We start from the raw sequence: 18,296 nt of genomic DNA on the forward strand, positions 1-18,296 counted from the left end.
ACTGACATTGATTTCATGGTAAACAATGAATACGTGTTTGTTTCGAACTAGTTCAATCCGGTTTTTTAGTACCACCTGTCCGCGTAATCATGACCAAATATGGAGCGTCGTCAGGGTCAAATGTTGCATTGGCTGTTCTGTTTGAAGTAACGAAATGATATGACATTTCAATAGTTTATATATATATATATATATATATTAAAAGAAATAGAATAAACAGTACACAAAGTTAAAAATTTAACGCAAGCGCTTTCATTTTATAATCCTCAGGCGTTACATTTTAAAATAGTTTTGAAATGGTTTGACGTCATAAAGGCGTCCTAACATTTCACGTACATAACGACGTCATAAACGAATGAAGGGAAAAGGATTTTACGTTAAGCATATTATGACGTCATAGATAATAACAGTAAACATATTTTACAGTAAGCTATTGAGAGCCGGTTTTAAAGTCTTAATAAAGTGTCTTTCTTTTTCTCGTCGGGAAATAGTATTTTCTGTATACAGTTTATAAAACGGAAATACATTGAATTGTCCGTGGCCACACACATCTATATGTTCACTAACTTTAATTTTTCTGTATTCGGGTGCTGAAATGTGTTGTTTATGAACTCGTATACGAGTTCGCAGAGTAGTTCCAGTTTCACCGATATAATGTTTTCCACAGCCAGCACATGTTATAACATAAATTAAATTTTTGGTGGAGCACGTCATATCTGAATTTACCGTAAATTCCTTGTTGTTAAATTCGAACGAACTTCCTTCCCTTAAGAATACAGAAAAATTAAAGTTAGTGAACATATAGATGTGTGTGGCCACGGACAATTCAATGTATTTCCGTTTTATAAACTGTATACAGAAAATACTATTTCCCGACGAGAAAAAGAAAGACACTTTATTAAGACTTTAAAACCGGCTCTCAATAGCTTACTGTAAAATATGTTTACTGTTATTATCTATGACGTCATAATATGCTTAACGTAAAATCCTTTTCCCTTCATTCGTTTATGACGTCGTTATGTACGTGAAATGTTAGGACGCCTTTATGACGTCAAACCATTTCAAAACTATTTTAAAATGTAACGCCTGAGGATTATAAAATGAAAGCGCTTGCGTTAAATTTTTAACTTTGTGTACTGTTTATTCTATTTCTTTTAATATTTTATACCGGACACTGTGATTTTTTTTAAAAACACAATTTGGATATATTACACCAGTGACCGTGATGGCAGAACACAAAGGGACTCATAGGGAAAAGGATAATAATGAGTTACTTCACGATTTGTTGGATCGCATTGAATCCATTGAGAAAAAAGTGGACGAGATGAAAAATATCTTAATGGTGTGCGAGATTCCTGTAAGCAACAGCGATGAGGAAACCTACATAAAATCAGTGAATTCTAGTGTGGAAATTTCGAGGAATCACGCTGTATACCATACACCGACTGAATCAATTCAGCAGCAAGTGATGGCAATAACTTTGCTGAAAGAAGCTAACAAAATTAAACAGAAAATGAAGACCCAGTGGAATACAGCTTTAAATTTAAGAAAACAACTGTTCTGGAAACAGATAAACTGTGCAAAGGATGCTGATCAGTTTGAAAATTGGTTGAGTGAAGATACCCCTATCATACCAAGAAAATTCAGAATTCCAGAAATCCGAGGTGAACCAGAAAACCAAACGGATATAAGAGCTAACGTTGCCATCGAGAGAGTAAAAGGAGAAATACAACTTCTCCGAATGAGATCCTCCAACAACCAGCAGAAAGTCATGAACATCGACGAGAATATCAAAACAAAACTCGAGGATTTAACGTCAGGTAGAGTGTTAGAAATTCTGCAGGAAATGTGGAAATCCGACTGCGAAAAAGAAGAAAAGAAATCTATCGACAGGTGGCGATACAAAGAAATTTGGCAGTTAGATTACATAAGAAAGTATGGAAAAACCGTTATCAAGGAGAAAACAAACAAACGGAATACAAATAAAAGAAAACCCAACAGAAACAACGAACAAGTGGTCAATTATGCTGCAGCAACCAGGAAAAATGTCTCCTTCAAAACGGAGGGTAATAGGAAAAATCACAACACTAGTACAGAAAATACAAGGACAGGTCCTGTAACCAACCAACAACAAAAACAACCAGGACAATCAGGACGCCATCCGTATCAATCGAGGCCGACATCAGACTCAGATACCCAGAGAAAGACCAACAGAGGATTCAAAACGAAAAACCAAACTGTTTATAAAAACTATAAAAATTCGGGAACAACAAACGTGTTCAAACATAATGGCACCACGTATATTGGAAGAAAAAGCAGCCAGTATTTTTTAGGCGGAGGCAAACTGAACGGAAGCCAGAGATTCGAGAACATCAGACCAAAACCGTGGACCCAAAGGTAATCAACCTTTCTAGCAAACATTTGACAAAAGACGAAATAAATTTATTATCGAAAAGTTTAAAATTTACACCAACACCGAGAAATAATACCCAAGAATTAACTAAAGATATTAAAGAATACACCCGCAGATTGAGACTGGCCGAATTCTTTGGTGAGGAGGATGAACATGATGAAGAGAAAAATCTGGAAGAAAGCCTTCTCAGAAATAAATCAAAATTTAATCCAAGGAGAGGCCGAAATAATATGTTAGATACAGTTTGTGATGTTTTACTAAAAACTCCAATCATTGATGATAATTCAAACACCGGAAAAAACAATCTATCGAAAACTGAAATGAATGCTTTAAAATCATTGTCATTGGATGAAAACATTGTTATCAAAGAAGCTGACAAAGGGGGAGCAGTTGTAATAATGGACTCAGATTTCTACAAATCCAAAATATTAGATATGCTAAACAACGATGAGTTCTACTCGGAAATAAATGAAAGTCAAAATAAAAAGATTCTACAAAAAATTAGAAAAATTATACAAAAACATCCGTCATCACTTACTGAAAAAGAAGAGGATTTTATCACAAATTTTGATTTGAAAGAAAGCTATTTCTATGGCTTACCCAAAGTCCACAAATCGGATGAAATAAAACACGCAATACAGCTTCAAAATTGTGAATACATCACTTGTCTTAGACCCAAGGATTTGAAATTCCGCCCAAATTGTAGGGGGGCCATCCGCCCCAACACAAAGACTTAGTAACTTGCTGGACATTATATTAAAACCTCTGTGTAATGAAGTCAACAGTTTTGTCCGTGATGATTTAGATTTCTTACGACACTTACCTGATAAGGTAAACGAGAATGCAATATTAGTAACGTTTGATGTTGTTAATTTATATACTAATATTACTTGTCCACTAGGACTTCAAGCACTAGAATATTGGATAGATAAACACCCAGAACAAATAGATGAACGTTTTTCTAAAGACTTTATTTTAGAGGCAACAGCACTTGTACTACAAAACAATGTTTTCACATTCAACAACAAACACTATCTTCAAGATAAAGGTACCGCAATGGGAACCAAAATGGCTCCAACATATGCCACACTTACACTCGGCTATTTAGAGGAATTATTATACCAAAAAGTTAAAAAATCATTTGATGAACAATTCGGTCTATATATAAGACAAAACTGGAAAAGATACTTGGATGATTGCTTCATTATTTGGAACAAAGACATTACGGATTTGAATAAATTTAAGAACATTCTAAACGAATTGGATATCAATTTAAAATTCACAATGGATTACAGTACATCTTGTATACCATTCCTGGATGTTTCTGTTATCAAAAAGGAGGATAAAATAATTACAGATATTTTTTACAAACACACGGACACTCACCAGTATTTACACTTTTCGTCCTCGCATCCAAGACACACAAAACGTGCCATACCTTACAACCTCGCCAGAAGAATATGTACCATCGTTAGCGAAGAACCTACCAGAGAACAACGTTTAGGGGAATTAAATAGTTATTTACAAAAACAGAATTATCCAATCAAACTTATAAACGACGGAATCAAGAAAGCCAGAGAACTCAATAGAGAAAATCTTATCAATAAATCCAAAATCAATCCCACAACAAATTCACACATTTTACCGTTTGTTACAACATACAACCCAAGGAACTCTAATGTTACACCTATCGTTCGGCAACTCAACGACCTACTAAAAACAGATGAAAAAATGGGGAAAATTATGAAGAAATATACTTTTATCAACAGCAAGAGACAACCGAAAAATCTTAGGAGACTGTTATGTAAATCTAATTTTCAGGAAAAGTCCAACAAAAAAATTTTCACCGTTACCAAATGTGACGATCGGCGATGCGGAACGTGCCCATACTTAAGGGAAGGAAGTTCGTTCGAATTTAACAACAAGGAATTTACGGTAAATTCAGATATGACGTGCTCCACCAAAAATTTAATTTATGTTATAACATGTGCTGGCTGTGGAAAACATTATATCGGTGAAACTGGAACTACTCTGCGAACTCGTATACGAGTTCATAAACAACACATTTCAGCACCCGAATACAGAAAAATTAAAGTTAGTGAACATATAGATGTGTGTGGCCACGGACAATTCAATGTATTTCCGTTTTATAAACTGTATACAGAAAATACTATTTCCCGACGAGAAAAAGAAAGACACTTTATTAAGACTTTAAAACCGGCTCTCAATAGCTTACTGTAAAATATGTTTACTGTTATTATCTATGACGTCATAATATGCTTAACGTAAAATCCTTTTCCCTTCATTCGTTTATGACGTCGTTATGTACGTGAAATGTTAGGACGCCTTTATGACGTCAAACCATTTCAAAACTATTTTAAAATGTAACGCCTGAGGATTATAAAATGAAAGCGCTTGCGTTAAATTTTTAACTTTGTGTACTGTTTATTCTATTTCTTTTAATATTTTATACCGGACACTGTGATTTTTTTTTAAAAACACAATTTGGATATATATATATATATATATATATATATATATATTTAATGCATAGAAATATAAACATAAACTTACGCGAGTGATGATTTTTTCTTCTTCTGCAATGCTTGCTACATTCAACACCCGATAAAACAACAAAGAAAACATTTTATGGTTTAAATCACTCTACTTCCATTTCTGTCGGAATTTCCAGCCGTTGAAATAGACGTACATGTATGTACATTTACTATATTTTCCAAGATTCATACGCACATTGCTATTGTCCACGTATACATCGCATTCATGAGGAAATGATTATCATTATAATTGGCAGAGATATCGAAGGCAAAAACATTGGAAATGAAGACATTGTAACAAATGTTTCCTAATTCCATTACTAGTCGTCTGCTAATTCCATTACTAGTCGTCTGCTAATTACATTACTAGTCGTCTGCTAATTGATCATTGTCTATTACACAATATAAAATCACGAACATTCTACAGAACCATAAGCACTAGCAGTGATAAAAATTGAGCACAATGAAATATAACATGAAATTCATCTGAAAATAATTAGGTGTTTTCGTATTTTCATCTTGCGAGGAATTTCCTAAAACCCCTTATTATCTGTTAACAGCAGATGGCGTTATTTCAATTTACCGCTAAAATCCCATCGTCTACAATTTCATTATTGTGTGTTTATTGTGTATTTTGCCTTCTTTTTGGGATAATCTGCTTTCATTCTGAATAACAATATCAGGAGGCCTATTAAACAGACATGATACATCGGTAATTGCTCTGGTATAAAGGTCTGACAGTAATGATATCGAGCTCGGATGATATCTTTAGAAGTGAGTACGAATTCTGACGAAGAGATAGCTTACGTTTCAATCACGAAAGAAACAAAAAATATCATCGAATGGAGAAACAACAATTTCATTATCATTTTATTCTGACACCGTCCTTGCTCTCACTTTAATAAATCCCTCCAGATTTGGTGTCATACATGCTGATAATTGTGCTGTTTTCAGAAGAAATGCAAGTGTTTGCATTGATTCCATTACGCAATATAATCCATAGATATTTTATTAATAATGTAAATGAAATCATCCCATTAGAATAGAAAAAAAAACCAACAAATCATATGGAACTTATTTACGTTTGGGGCTTATTTTCGCTGTCTGTTGATGAACGAATGACGTCATACCTGCGATGTTTATTCATCTCTACACAGAATCAAATTCATACGCAGACATCTCACTGATTGATATAGCATGATTTAAGTGATGGCTGTATAAATGCAATTTTAAAAGTTATCCTACCAGAATTTACACGACTAGACATTGTATATATTGCTATTGGGGGCAAGGCTAGAAAAAAAAACATACCATGTTGATGATCTATTCTCGGATTGGCTATACTAGGTGTTTAAATTTAAAACCAGGACTAATAGCGACATGGAATCTTCAGAAATGGCAAGAGGATGACAGGACCTACAAACTAGTATCAAGGTCAAGTGACTTCAGTGACCTTGACCTTTGATTGAATATTGTTTAACGTCCCTCTCGAGAATATTTCACTCATATGGAGACGTCACCACTGCCGGTGAAAGGCTGCAAAATTTCGGCGCTTACGGCCTTTGAGCAGGGAGGGATCTTTATCGTGCCACACTTGCTGTGACACGGGACCTAGCTTTTTGCGATCCCATCCGAAAGACCGCCCCATTTAGTCGCCATCTACGACAAGCAAGGGGAACTGGGGATCTATTCTAACCCGGATCCCCACGGGACCCTTGACCTTTGAGCATAAAGCTGGTTTTACTAAAGAACCAGGTCTGATAGAGTCATGGGATCTTCAGAAATGATGATGAGATCTATAAATTGGTATCAAAGTCAAGTGACTCCAGTAAACTTGACCTCTGACCTTGAACATACATACTGATATGACTTTAAAACCGGGACTAATAGCGACATGGAATCTTCAGAATTGGCATTGATGGAGACATGAGACCTTCAAAAATGATAAGAAGATGAAAAGATCTACAAATTAGTATCAAGTGACTCCAGTGACCTTGACATTTGACCTTAAAACATAAAATTGGTATCACGTAGGGACCAGGTCTGATAGAGATATGGGATCTTTAGAAATGATGAGATCCACAAAACAGTATCAGGGTCACGTAATTTAAGTGACATTGACCTCTGACTTTGAACATACAAACTCATATAATTTTAGAACTAGAATTGATGGAGACATGTGACCTTTAGAAATGACAATTGATTGATTGTATCTTTCTTAACGTCCCGCTCGAGAATTTTTCACTCATATGGAGACATTACCAAGACCGGTGAATAGAAATGACAAGAAAATGATAAGGTCTGCAGACTAATATCAAGGTCAAGTGTAGCTGCAGAACTGTATACAACGATATAAGGCCTCAACCGTGCGCAGCTTTTTGTGCGCCGTAAATCGAAGGTTTTTATAAGGGGTGGTTCTGTAGCTCTCTGTTATGTCAAAATATTTTTTCAGAGAGCTACAGTTCTGCAGCTCGGTCAAGTGACTCCAGTGACCTTGACTTCTTACGTTAGATCATAAACTTGGTATTACGTAAGAACTAGGTCTGATAAAGAGATGGAATTTCAGAATAAAAGGATGATGGGATCTACAAATTGGTATCGATGTCAAGTGACTCCAGTGACCTTGACCTCTGTCCCTAAACATAAGTCTGGTATAAGTTTAGAACTGGGAATGATAGAGACATGGAATCTTCAGAAATGATAAAAGACTGTAGTGACCTACAAACTAGTATCCCCATTGACTTTGATTATAAAAACTTGTATAACGTTAGAACCAGGACTGATAGAAACATGAGATCATCAAAATGACAAGAGGATGTTTGGACCTACATGTACAAACTAGGATCAAGGTCAAATGACACCAGTTTTACTGAAGGAAAAAGGGGGGTTTCTTTGAAAAATTTCAAAATCAAAGCCTTCGTGATCTAGATTTTTAAATGAGGATAAAATTGGCATGGAATTTGTCAAGTGAGGAAAATAGTAGTACACAGAAAAAGCCACTTTTATACAGCCAGTACACTTAGTTTGGAAGACTATAATCATATTTTGTACTCTATTGAGTTGAACTGGATTTCAAAATCTGAATGAATATTTGTGACTTTGAAAACAGAACTGAAAATCAGACAGAAAAATGAGATTGCAATGGCTTTCTTAAAACACATTCTGCCTTGGAACATACAATAAAAAGGTATATACATGAAAGACACCGTTTAATTGGAAGCTGAAACGAATAATCGTTTTTGGTTTTCAGATGGGTTTTTCATACGAACAATCGTTATATCTAAATAGTTTTTCTCGATGATATGAAACTCCTTGTTTTGAAAATGACCGATGTACAACAGACTGATTCCTTTTGTCCGACATTTTCCTTCTCTTTCTAATGGCAATATTAAAAAGAACTGCGCCAGACATTGTCTCATCATATCCTTTATGTATAACCAAAAAATCTAAATAAGATATAGAAGTCTTGTTCCATTGGTATTAGAATAATAGTGTTTATTAATTCCTTTAAATTAAATCTCTATAGATTTCTGTGTCGATAGTAAGATTACTGTTTTCATCAACCATAATTACGAACACTGATTGTCTGTCAAAATAGACTTTTTAAAAAGAATTAATCATCTAAAAAAGTTTTTTTTTAAAAATAGCTGAAAGAAGAAAAGAATGGCAAACTCTGATTAGATACAAAACTCACTTGATCTCTTAGGTCATGAACAATAATAAACTTTGGATATCAAAGCCTACATTTCTACAGTGTTAATCATAAATGTTTTATCTGGGATTAATTATCGGATTGAAAATAATGGGGATTATCTGTCCTATTTGGATTTGTTCTCCCACAGGATAATGATAGAATTTGATAACACTAAAAGTCCTACCATTCTCCCACATGAATGTTTTGTGTACCGGGAGATCCTTGTCTATACTTATACGAGTGTATGTGAATATAACTAATAACAATTAAAAAAAAAAAAAAAAGCACGCCCCTTTGTACAATAAATTCCATACACACGAAAGAAAACACTGTAAATATAACATATCACATTACATGTATATTTTGTGAAGTCTTTCTTCAGTATAGACACTTCCTTGGGCATTTGTGTTTTAAGAACATCTTGTTTTATACTGCTGCTGAATATTAGAATTTAGCTTAGATAAGCAAAACTAGAAAATATATATAGATCCCACAGTCCTTGGACCTAGAGATACTTTTAACTGTACTCGGGTGACTGATAAGGCCTGTGTGTCTCTTGTTTTTATTGTGTCAACGCCTACCTATGACACGGTATATGAATTCTCATCTGAAAGACACGTGACTTTCATTCCTGAAGCAAAGGCCTTGACGAAGGAACAGTCAACACCCACCGGGCCTCGTAGTTGATATGTATCCTAACCACACTGGGCTGTCACGATCTGTGCCACAGAAGCCAAGCCGATAGGACAGTCCAGGGGTTCTAGAACGGTAACGAAATGGTTTTGAAGTAGTGATAAAGAAATATAATTACATGTAACTTTATCTATTTTACCTCCACCCTCACTGTTCTAGTTAAACTTCGTGATCTATTGAATAATTCAGTTCCACTGAAAGAAATACAATAAAAGAATAATGGATATAGATAAATAAATGCATGAAAAAGAAAAATGTAGATAAGCGCTAAAACAACTTTGACCGCATGTTCTTGTCTTCAGTGACAACTTTTTTCATTATGGTGTGGTTCGCAAGATGATGGGCCTGATAGTGAACAAATCTGATGATGTCTATTGGGGTTTCTGAATGTATGAGCTCCGATCAATTTTAGCTGGCATGCCTGTAAGAACATTCAACGCAATACCCATAGCGGCCATTGTGGAATTCGGATCTCTCCACAAAGTAATAAAACTTTACGGAACCACTAGAGAGATACATTTATACCACATCTTTTGTTCGGTAGAACAGCCGTCCTGATGAGAGAAAAGTGACGAAGATTAAAATCTGACACCCACGATTGACACCAGGTCAAGGCCAGTATGAGCACAAACCAAGGGTATAGTCATATTGTTATCAAGATCTTTGTAAGATTGATTGTATATTATTCAACGTCCCTCACGAGAATTTTTTGCCATTTGGAGACGTCACCATTGCCAATGAAGGGCAGCAAAATTTAGGCATAAGCTCGGCGCTTACGGACATTGAGCAGGGATGGGTTATTATCGAGCCACACCTGTTGTGACACGGGGCCTCGGTTTTTGCGATCTCATCAGAAGGACCACCCCAATTATAGTCCCTTTTTACGCCAAGCAAAGAGTACTGAGGACCTATTCTCACCCGGTTCCCCACGGGAAAACTTTGTGTATGAAGATTGATTGAAGAATAAATGCAAAATCCAACAATATCAGGGGCGGATCCAGGAATTGCAGTTACTGGAAGCGCCACTTTATGAGGCAGGGGGCGAAGCCCTCGGAAGCTCCTGGATTTTAAAGATTTTATAGGGTTTGAAATATGTACTATTTTTGATAAGGTGAAATTAATAGAATGACGCAAATTTAAAGGGTTTCTGGAAAAAATTAAGTTATCCCAATAAAGTTATTCAAGAGATCAAAAGATTTTGTCATTTATTTCTCCGGGAGTAGGAGAAATTATTGCTTCTTTTATTGTTTAGTACATTTTTCGAAACAAGATACCACGATTTACCTTAAATTTGAAAATTTTAGTGGGGGCGCGCGCCGGCTGCGCCCCCCTTAAATCCACCACTGAATATGAAACTCATGGTTCAAAATATTGGCGTATATAGAGATTTATCTATAGATACGTATGTAAAGATTGACAAATAGGTTTGAGTCCATTTAAATAGACTATTATGCCTACAGTGGTGGCTTAATAGCTGTAACAGACGTCAGGGTGGAGTTTTGTGAAAATGAGTTGACGTCTAGGTGTGCATCATCAATCTGTTCTTCTATAAACAGGGTGTTGATTGGCGAGAAATAGCAGCTAATCACATTAATAATAGTTTTATGATATCAACTCGTGGGTTTAAATATGTGATAAATATGATGGGAATGGTTCTCCTGAAGGCGTTACGTAATTTCTTTGGTTACCTCTGTCATCTGAATGCACCATCATATTTATATTTACTCCTTCCCTGTTTTGTGGGGATCAAGTTTCGGTAGCAATTTTAGTATCATGCGGCTCAAATCGCTGGTGATGACCATTCGTCGCACTTACGTATAGGATATCTGGTATGGTGAAAACACTGTTGAACTCGTCATTCATGATGGTAAATGTTGTCTACATCCCAAGGTCAATATGTGTTTCAGTAAGGAAATTCCACTGCTAGATGTTTAAGTATACTCAGGACAAAAACTTAATTCTACATGTATTCAGCGTCTGGCTTTTTGAAATCTTTTTTCAATATTTTCAGTACTCTCCATCAACTAAGTTTTCTACATAGGAAATGCACCAATCGCAGTGGTTCAATCATTCATGAAAGCGTTCACTTTTTGACCGGAAGCTCGTGGGTTCGAGACCGGGTTTAACTTTCACCGCCTCAAAATCGGCGGTGACTGCTCCGTCATACGCTCGGCTTTTAGAAGTAAGAGATGTGGGTTTTACAGATAAGACTTTAAAAACGGGGTAGCTATATCACGGTAATCGTTGGCACGACAAAGAGCCCCCCCCCCCCTACCCTTATGGTCCTGAGCGTCAGACATAGGTGAATTTTCGAAAAAGATTTGAGAGGATGTAAAACACACAAACAAAAGCTCACTAAATTATTGTGTTCCTTACAATATATCATTACAAGATAATAATCACATACTTTAACATAAAAAATACATTGCGTTGTATATTTTCAAATATTTCAATTTCATTCACATTAACTTTAAACTATTCTTAAATTCAACATTGTATAGGCCGTTGTAATAAGTATAAACGTGAAATAAATCGCAAATGATATCTTAATTAATAATATTGCATGTGATATGTTTCAAAACTTTGAATTTGTACAGAAAAAGATACTGACAAATTCCAGACCAATCGCCGCGAATTGATTTCTATATCCTCTAATTTGGAAAATAGACTCGTTGTGTAATGTTGATTAATGACCCTCATAACATCGTCATTCTCCGTTCCATAGGGGGGCATGTGATGATCAATAACCTCTTAGGAATTCTACACCATAATGGGGCACAAACACCTCCTCCAACCAGTTCTTAATGATTACAGGACGTAATGGACCTTTTCTCAGGATCCAAATGATTCCTCTACCTACTTCAGCTTACAATGAGACTCCAGCGAGGAGTGTGTTATTTTTGACAAATATGACCGGTAAATTAAATACATTAGCAATTTACGATTCATATACTAAAACGTTCAATTAATGGTGTTTAAATGTAGGAATTGCATGTCTACGTGTTATACGCAAAGTGAAGGGGTCACAACTTTTATTTTCCCATATATATATATGAATTTCTGTTAAAATCAGCATTTCATAAATTCTACTTTCGATACCTATTTACGACCTTGACGTTAGATGGAATGCTCCCGTACGTGTTTCATACTGATTACTCCGTTTATCTGATCAAGATATAGGGCTCATGGCGGATGTGACCGGTCAAGAGTGGGTGCTTCCTCCTACTAAACATCTGAATCCACCTCTGGTATGTCCAGGGTCCGTTTTTAGTCTTCTCTTAACTTTGTATTCTTTCTAGGGTTTGTGAGATTGATCACTGAACATAAATTTGATTAGATCCATTCATTATTGTAAACATCTGTTGTTTAAATATAAATGTATGAGAAGCTGCACAATCAATCTCTTGTCAAAATAGAAATGAAGTGATGGAAGAGAAACGGATACGGATATGAAACTATGATTCTCGTCAAAGTTCTTATTCACATATTAATGGGAATACCAGAAATTATGAATTTGTTTATCATTTGTATTGTCTCTCGATATTCATGGTTGGATGGAGGCAAAAGAAAACAGTAAAGAAGCTTGAAAAGATGTTAAAGAAAAAACAAAGCTCCAAAGGAAACGGCCACAAATTACCTCGTAACAATTAAGGAAGCATTGTGGGTAAGAATATAAAATCCGATACATGTAATCCTGGATGATTCAAGTACTTTTTGATACAATCCAAACTGTAAAATGATAACTAAAGGCATTTGGGAAAACACGAATGACGATTAATTATATATCTGCGATTACATTGACGTCATTTTTACACCTCTGTCCGGTCACAGGGTAAATGGTTTGTCCGACTATAGTACAGCTATAGTTTTCATATTTTTCGATAAGGTTACGAAGTGTAAACGACATTTTTCCAGAGCACTTTGGGTAATGCTCATCATTTTTCAGCTGATGAGGAGCACACCACACGACTTACCTGTGTATTCACTGTAGTGAGCTCGTCACGCTTTACGCTCTATCATACTACATGTAGTTAGTACATGTCTTACTGTTCTGCATGTATTGACAGTATAAGGCAAGTCCGTTGAAATTTGCCATTTGTTTGGAGAAATTAATTTTGTTGGAAATATGGTTTGTCTGGCCATTCCTCCAAAGGTAAACTTTATGCAAAGTCAAACAAAGTTTGAAAGGTGGTATGTCTCACATAATTTCAAGATGTTGGGGAATATTGGCATATTATGGCGTCATAATACAACAACCAATGAAAGCGTAACGTCATCAGATACGGTAGTTCTGTCTTATTTTTTTATTACTGTTTTACGCCGCATTCAAGAATTTTTCACTCATACAGCAACGTCACCAGCTTAAAAGTTTGACCTATGCCTGACTTGGCCGTACCAATTAGGGTCCACGCTCACCGTGAACTTGTTAAAGGTACTATCCGTGACTTTCACTTCTAATGCTGGGTGCATAAACCTAAGTTAAACGTCATAGTTTGATTACCTATTCAAACTACTTTTGAAATAACAACTGCTCCCACGACTATATTTTGCAATCGGAACTCCTCGAATGTCTCGTGCACTGTCGAGTGCGCGAGACATTCGAGGAGTTTCGATTACTACATGTTTTACCCAGGGTTGTTGCCCATTAATCTTGATCGTGAAGACGTTTCATCTATACAGTATTTGCGATAGTTGGAAACGACAAGCACCTGGATGATAAGAGAATAGTTTTTAATTTTAGTTTTTATAAGAAAATCGTTCTGAATAATTCCCACTCTCTTTACGCATTCAAAATAACTGTAGACTGGTTGTATTGTGGTTGCGTTCTTTAATGATTTATTTTCACTGATGGAAATTAGTGCTGAAGCCATATTTCTTTTTAAGCTTCATTGTTTGCTGTTGTAAGAAATGCACCGTCACTTATTCATAATAGGTATTTATTGTCATTAAGTGATATTGCCTATTCGATTAAGTCATGTCACCCAAATTCACACGTAAGGCGCATATCATTGCTGGTGGACACTTAAGAAATAAATAATGCACATAAACTGTGACGATATTCGCCATCATGCTTTATGCCCTTCATTTATCCTATGCCTGACCAATAAAGCATGTATGCTATACCCCAAAAAAAAAAGTTCCACCTTTGTCAGTTTGACCCGTAGCTTTGTTAATTTTTACTTCCTCAAAAACAAATGGATCTGCTTTGATGAATATTGTCATTTATTAATGACGAAAAATAGAAATAGAATAAACTTACAACCAATAATCTACGTCACTAATAGGGAGATTCCAGACAAACACAAAGACTTGTTGAGCACGTGATATCACACAGACAGCGGGATCTCCCTAAAATTTAAGACAGAAAAGATTACAAAAGAACATGAAAAAAAAAAATTGAAAACACATTAGGGTATGAACTACAACGCCTCACGCTTTCATACAGTACGCTGGCGTAATGGATGACTGAATCCAATTGACCTTGGATTTGTGGAGAATTTTGTATATGCCAACTTCATTTCTACATGTTTGTGATTTTTTTTTTTTTTTTGATTTTTTTTTTACATTATACTAATTATCTGACTGGTCGAAAAACATTTGAAAAAACATTTTGAGAACAGAAACCACGCGCTCCTGGGTGCCAATATTTAGCATCGGGAAACAATACTTGACAACGGGTGATATTGTAAAGATTATGACTTGAGCACAGATTCCTGAAAGATTGCTAGACGACATAGCTATTAAAACAACAAATAAATGAATGACATTCAGTATAATAAAACAAACAGTGCATGTAGTTGAGGGTAACATTGAAAATTTTCCTCCTTCGAAAACTATCGTGAACCTCGGTTGACAATGGTTCTCTCGAGGTGAAAATGTTCAATGTTACCGTCATCTGCACTATTTATATATGAATATTATATATATATATATATACATACACATGTTACCTGGTGATCTCCCCTTTTGCAATGTTCAGTAACATGATTTAATGCATATAAATTATTTTGTAATTAGTGTATGTATATCAGACAGAAAGAATAGTAATTAAATGAAAAGATCAATATAATAACAGAAAATAACGAAAGGGCGTGTTTGATGCAAACCCCATTCCTAATTCCATTAAACAATAAAGGAAATTTTTACTTGGGTCGCTGTATCAATAATTTTACACAGACTGGAAAAGTGATCAGTTCGAATGTCAATTATTACGAATCGTACAGGTTAATCGGGAAAACGTTTTGTTGCATGTTTACGATGGCCTTTAACAACTGGTAATTAATTAGTGAACTTAAACAAATGATATTTCACTGCGAAATCCCAAGACAGGTTTGGACAATTGTGTCTTTCACAGCACATATCTTCTCCATAGTATATTGCGACAGTTTTCTCTCCACATCAAAGATATTTTGAAAATATTTGTATCCTTTATATGAGCTCTAGACAATTCGAAATAGAATAGAATTTTGTTTACATTTGGTGTTTTATTCTTTTTAAAAAAATGGGGGAAAACTAACGCTTGCTCTTCATTTTAACCCAATTAGCTTATTCTATCCATCATGTAATGATTGAAGTTTTGTTATCTTTTTGTAGGTCAAATAATTTATATTTGACTAAAAGCATCAAAACTACAGACGTAATACACTTTATCCAGTTTTTAAACAGATACAAAGGGGGAGGGGATTCGCCAAAGCCATCAGAAATCTTCATATCAAACGCTCTACATATTTCTAATGCAACCTACTGCGTGATAAACAGGGGGACCCCACTTGTTTTATTTTCGATTTAATCGCTAAGGTGAGAGAAGGACTAAAAAGAAGTTATGAATTCACACATCGTGGCTGGCGTTCTTCCGAACATTACCACGCAGTTACATCGTATCTCTGTTTACTTCGTGTTTTCCCGACTTAATTCAGAAGGAATGATGGCGAAAGACGAGATCTGAAGCACGGCCAGGCTATTGTGTGAAGGGCTAATTACAATTAATAAGGATTTAATATCCTGGAGAATATGTCGTCTCTTTTCTTGACAGCCACTTTATGTCCGAAATATGAGTTTAAAAATCAACTGCAGGATAAGTAATCTTCTTTCGCGAATAAATACCCATACAGAAATCGCTTCCTATAGAGGTTATCTTGCACCAATTGTTTGATTTAACAAGACACTTGAAGTATCCCAAAGCGCCGTACAAAAGCTAGTGGGCACGTATTTAACAGCATCTACGTCTTTGTTTCTCTATTCTAGTGAGTAGTGTTGCTGTCAAATGTGAACCTTCGTGTCAGGGCGCCTGTTTGTAGCAGTCAGAGTGAGGAATGTAGTCTGCCGATTCTTCCTGAGATAGAGATTCTCTGATCAGGTAAGATGGCCACTCTTTCCCTGGGCTTTGTGTATTTTCATATTAGAAATTTCTTTATTTGTCTATCAAATTTCTGTAGACTAAACGAAATGTTATTTTTCATTATGAAGACTGAAATTAATAAATTCAAAATGAACATATAAAACACTAAAATTACCAGCGACAAGAAGATTTACATACTTAGTGTATTGTCATACTTAGTGTATTGTTAAACTTCGGGGGCAAAGGAAAGAAACAGAATAATTAACAAGAGCAACAATCACACTGCAAGAAACATCCGTTCATTATACTCAGTAACAGAGCAGTAATCAATGGTATAGGACTAACATTCAAAAAAAATTCTTTGTCAAAAAATAACGCAAACAGAACTTTTGAAGTCAAAATACAGCTTCTAACAGGTTCTACATGTAAAATGTATTTGCTGAATATCAAATTCAAGAAAGGTTTCATTCTAATAAAGTACAATTTCAAAAGCAAAATCAGATGGTCGAAGGTCCTAGCTAGATTCTACTGGGTCCGAATTTTGACGGTATACACCTCGTTTATTCTTGCAAGGGATTACGTAATTTTGTAAGCAAATCATAGTTGCGGTAGCCTGGCAATCGCTTCATTTGAACTTTTTCACACGGAAATTGGCTTAATTACTCACTTTATAATACATAGATTTAATTAAAATCATATTATGGATTTAACCATGCCCCACATAACGTGAAAACATGTCGTCTGCTTAGACGGATGATTCTAGGAAAAGGGGCCTTTATGATTCGATGACGTAACCGATGAAATTAGGACCCGTTAATGGAGGCACCCATTGTTTTACCTTGCCATTTTCAATGCATTGCTAATGGAAAGAGATAATTATTACTGGTTGAATTTCCATCTTAAAAAGATTAAGCTAAATTTTGTGCAGAATTGCTCACTTGATGTATAAAACTAAAACATAGACTGTCGAAATACGGGCACATGAGGATGCATAAGGCACCAGTACTATGCAGAATATTTACACCAAGTTTGATGATCGTATTAGTACTGTTTTTCCTTCATGTTTACCATGAAGATATGGCCTTTGACCTTGAGAAATAGCGAGCATCTTCCTCACCACGAGGAACAAGTATACCTGGTTCTCCTGACAGTATTTAGTACTCTTTTTATCAGAAGCAAGGGGTACTGAGGACCTACCCTAATCCGGATCCCCACGGGATCTCTTCTTTAAGGAGAGGAGGGGGCACCGAGCGCAAATTCCCACGGGATTGGGTAATTTGTACTTAAACTACTAAAGTATAAAATCATATACAAAACGTTCTCTGTAAGTTTCATTAACGCTCGAAGTTGATCACCTGATCGAGAGAGCACGTGACTCAAAGTTTTATCTATCAGTGCCTTCTTAAACACTAAGATGTAGGAAGTTTTTTAAGTAATTTAGTACTTTTATGATTATTCATCATGTAAAGCCATTTGTTGTTCCAAACGTAATTTTCTTTATCTTTTCTTTCCTAAAATAACTCGAAAATATGATCACGTGTTTAGTTTCTGTCGCCGGTCATTTTAGTGCTCTATATATCATTCTCTCTCTCTCGTATTATA

General features: G+C 35.5%; 1 protein-coding gene across 8 annotated transcripts in view; it reads left to right on the top strand.

Moving 5' to 3' along the window:
* LOC125650385 (C-C chemokine receptor type 1-like) overlaps positions 1–18,296 on the top strand; it is a 37,933-nt gene that overhangs the window by 8,796 nt on the left and 10,841 nt on the right. The window contains exons 1-2 of one of the 8 annotated variants that reach the window (XM_048878651.2): positions 11,061–11,222; positions 16,601–16,712. The gene's annotated coding sequence lies outside the window, so the exon portion shown is untranslated. Of the gene's footprint in view, positions 1–11,060; positions 11,223–12,883; positions 13,020–16,130; positions 16,713–18,296 lie in introns of those variants that run through there. The other 7 variants (XM_048878646.2, XM_048878647.2, XM_048878650.2 and 4 more) reach the window with 7 other exon arrangements.

Source organism: Ostrea edulis, chromosome 5, assembly GCF_947568905.1.
Source record: "Ostrea edulis chromosome 5, xbOstEdul1.1, whole genome shotgun sequence".
NCBI classification, from domain to species: domain Eukaryota; kingdom Metazoa; phylum Mollusca; class Bivalvia; order Ostreida; family Ostreidae; genus Ostrea; species Ostrea edulis.